Below are 4,353 nucleotides of genomic sequence, written 5' to 3' on the forward strand. Positions count from 1 at the left end.
GCGGGCAGACGTCTTTCATCTTGAGCACTCAGTGCCGGAAGCGGCCTTTCTTTACCTGAAACCCATTTCCATGGGATGGGAAGGCAGCCCACCTGGCCGGAAGTCCCACCTCCTTGGTCTCGGACTCTTCCAGAAGTTTTGCTGTCCCCAGAGCTTGCCTCCACCCCGGTTCCCTGTTCTATCCTTTTACCCGAGAAGGCTAAATTCAGTGCCTCCCTCCCAGCTGCGCTAAACCTCTGCTATTCTGGAAGTTTCTTCCCCACGGCCCCATGTAGCTAGGAAGCGGGACCGGGGGTGGTCAGACCCCTGAGATCCCGAAAGAGGGGTGGGAAGGGTGCAGAACACCCCTGCTTCTGCCGCCGCCGCCACCCTCCACATCCCCTGGCGGCCATGCACCCTGCGGCCTTCCCACTGCGGGTGGTCGTGGCCACGGTGCTGTGGGGGGTGGCTCCCGTCCGGGGGCTCATTCGCGCAACCTTGGGCGACACGGCCCGCATGGACTTTGTGGACCTCCCAGCCCTCTTTGGGGCTGCGTTGAAACAGGAGGGACTTCAGGGCTTCCTAGTGGAGGCCCGTCCTGCCAATTCCTGCAGCCCCATCGACCCACCCCCGGCCCCTCCAGTCAACGGGTCAATCTTTATAGCCCTGCTGCGAAGATTCGACTGCAACTTTGATGTCAAGGTCCTAAACGCGCAGAAGGCTGGCTACGGGGCGGCCGTGGTGCACAACGTCAACTCCAATGAGCTCCTTAACATGGTGTGGAACAGTGAGGAAATCCAGCAGCAGATCTTCATCCCGTCTGTGTTCATTGGCGAGAGGAGCTCCGAGTATCTCCGTTCCTTCTTCCTCTACCAGAAGGGGGCTGAGGTGCTTCTGGTCCCAGACAATCGTTTCCCCTTGGGCTATTACCTCATCCCTTTCACGGAGATTATGGGGCTACTGGCATTGGCCATTGGAGGGGTGACCCTCATAGTGAGTTTTATCCAGCACCGGGCAGAACTGCAGGGCGCTCGGCTCACGCAGGAGCAGCTGGAGCAGATCCCTATACATGGCTATCAGAAGGGAGACGCGTATGAAGTGTGTGCCATCTGCCTGGAAGAATACGAGGACGGGGACCAGCTGCGGGTTCTGCCCTGTGCGCACGCCTATCACAGCCGCTGTGTGGACCCCTGGCTCACCGGGACCCAGAAGACCTGTCCCATCTGCAAGCAGACTGTTCACCCAGGTCACAGGGAGCAGGGGCAGGAGGGAGAAAGTCAGGAGCTTGAGGGTGATGCGGAAGGGTCGGCGAACACGCACCCTGCCTCGGAACGAACTCCCCTTCTGGAATCCGGCCCCTCCCACCCCCCCTCCTTTGGATCGCTAGCCCCAGCCCCCCTTGTTTTTCTTGGGTCTTTAACAGATCTCTCACCCTCTCCATCCTCCTCTTCCTCTTCAGATGCCATCCTGAGCTAATCCCCTCCTGCCTCTGGTGACCTATGTGAACAGCTGTGGGACACTTATGCCCCAAGTTTCTCCTTTACCCATCCCAGTATCTGAAAGGAGTTGTAAGGGCAAAGCGCCTGGGTCTTCACTTACTGGACTGCAGAAGTTGTTTCTTGCAGACCAGAACCAAAATTATTTCGATTCAGGAGGCCACCATTCACAAGCAGTTTGAAATAGCCTGCTTTCAAAATGTGTGGTAGAGATGAAAAATGATTAAAAATGTTATTTTAAATCACTCTTAGAGTATCTGACATTTAATGGGATATGAACATTTCAAATTTGGCCTCACAATGCAATTTCTTCCATGTGTGCAAACTTCAATGCATTTCTTTTCACTATGTTTGCTCAGGGTCAACATGAATTTAGCAATCTATACTAATCTAAACGTTTAATTGTCACCAGTTAATACTTAGGAGCCTAGAACCATTAAGATGTTTACCTGGTTATGGAAAAAAGATGAACTTGGTTATAGATCACTTGTCTGCTTTTGTGTTAAGAGGCTGTGTAAATGCAGTAGTCTTAATTGCTTTATCTCACACGGTCATTTAGCCTTCTAATATGGCTGAGGAGGGGGGAATTTTAAGAGAATGTTTTTTTAGCCCTGTCTTCACCCTTTTGGAATTAAAAACCTATTTAAATGAAGGAAACATGCAGCATCCAATGCTTTTGGCCTGAGAGTAGTAATTGCTCAGCCACTTAGTGCAATATTTTCGGTATTTGGAGCTGCCTGTGTGTCACAAAATGACTGGAGTTAATAGAGGATCATCAAATAGGCCCTTCTTTTTTTCTTTAATTTGAAGTCCTTTTCACCCTTTAATGATTATTAGTGATACGTAAGCTAATTTTCATTTGCATGGTGAATTTTAACACATCTCTAACTTCTGGATACTCCATTGTTGATGTAAATAACAGTGTGTAAATGCAGTAGTCATACATGTAAAGAACTACTCTCCAAATAAAGTTGTTACTTGTTATCGGACTCTGTTAGGCAAAAGTTGCAATAAAATGTCAAAACACTGAAAGACTCCTATCTTGGAGAACAGAATTCTGAGCGTGGGTTCTGTTATTTAAGTTTTGTAATCTCAATGGATTTTGCAACATGCCTCCTCTGGTGTGAGGTTTTATTAAAATGAATGCGTGGAGAAACCTTACACAGTCTCCAGGATGCTGAGGTCACCACTCAACCCGGGGGTGCTTTCTTGGACGTAGGTTGGTTGAAGACTAGAGAAAGCAGAGGTAGAAGCTGAAGAGTAGCGTGGCTGCAACAGGCCCTCACTGGCCAGGCCTCTACACACATTCTCTCTCTCACACACACATCTCACACACGCACACATAACACGTGCTCACTCACCAGCGAGCACTGGAAGAGCTGGGGGCGGCTGGCAGAGTTGTCTCAAATCAAAGCAAGAACACTGGGCTCGCATAACTTGTCATTTATTACAGGCTGTCACAGAGGAAGAAGAGTCATCTTCGGCTGGGTGACTTAATCCAGACAAGAACAATTCCTAGAGAGGCTTGTGAGAATTGTTGGCTCCCAGAGTCCTCCATCTTGGGAGGAATAGCAGTCTCATTGCTAAAGACAGCAGGTCCCCGCAGACCATGGTAGCGGCAGCTCTAAAGATTTGCTAAGGTTCTGTGGGTGGGTCTAAAGGACAATAAAAATGTGAAGTTTCACTAGTTTCCTTTAGGCACATGGGTGCCTGCTATTGAATCTTAGGTGCATGGGTGAGGGCCCGCAACCAACCCAGTTCACATCAGGTAATAAAACCACATGCACAGCCAAGGTCCCTTGAAGGAGGTGAGGATCATGGATAACTGCAGAGTTATCTGGAGCTTCTGTCCTCTGCATTGAAAAGAGACCTTAAGGTATTTTGAAAGAAGACAAGTATAGTAGATAATAATTAGTACAGGAAGACATGGCACGATTAGAAAAGCCCACTCGATGTTTTAAAAAAGCACGGACATATCTCCATCGTATTTATTTCAGTACTACTAAATGTGAGGCTTAAAGGCTCTCCCTTGATCATTATATTTAGTTAATGTTTCATATTAATTCATGATAATTTGTATTCAATATTTCACCATAATTCATGATTTGTGTTTGATTTGCCCTGGTTACCACTATAGGTTATTGTTTTTGTGAATTTCAAGCTACCACATTTTCAAATGTAATTTTATTTACTTACATGTGAAGAAGAATGCTGATTGTCTGACATGGCCTGTTGTAGCCTTAATAATCAAAGAGATGGTTTACTTCTCCTTCCTTGGAAAGGAAATGTGACCCAAGGATTATGCCCTTGAGAGATGATACTTCAAATTGGAATTCACAGAGTAATTGCAGCCTGTGATAATGCATCTTCCAACATCTTAAAATAGCTATTAGATGGTTCGAGTTCTCCCTGGGGGAAAGGCGGCATTCACAGAAGCTATCTTTTGTCTCTCTTAACCCACTGGATCAGCCATTGAACAATGCTCGTAGAAGATACCATGTGGGATATTTTCTGAAGCGATTTGAAAATTAACTGGAAAATCCATGTTCATCAGATTTGGTTTAGGTGATAAATAAAAATAAATGAAGCAAAGTGATATCTTAAATGATCCCATCATTGGGCTCATTTCTATACTGTAGTAGATATACAATTTGAACTTCCTAGTGTACAAGAAAATCGTTGCAAAAATGACTCATGTAATGTGCCATTAAACCCATTTAATTTACACCATTTCCAGAAGAACATATCAAGAATTAAAATATAGTACTTCTTTTTCTAGCCCCTGTCAATGGACAATGAATCTATTTCTTTATTCTTAATTGTACAAATTGAGGCAATACATAGGACTATTGAATTTTTTTTCTTGGTTAGAATTTGG

General features: G+C 46.0%; 1 pseudogene; it reads left to right on the plus strand.

The window, feature by feature from the left end:
* The first annotated feature begins 390 nt into the window (after positions 1–390).
* LOC101634753 lies at positions 391–1,455 on the plus strand (annotated as a pseudogene).
* The last annotated feature ends 2,898 nt before the right edge of the window (positions 1,456–4,353 follow it).

This window comes from Condylura cristata, unplaced genomic scaffold, assembly GCF_000260355.1.
Source record: "Condylura cristata isolate star-nosed mole 26May11 unplaced genomic scaffold, ConCri1.0 scaffold00007, whole genome shotgun sequence".
Taxonomy (NCBI): domain Eukaryota; kingdom Metazoa; phylum Chordata; class Mammalia; order Eulipotyphla; family Talpidae; genus Condylura; species Condylura cristata.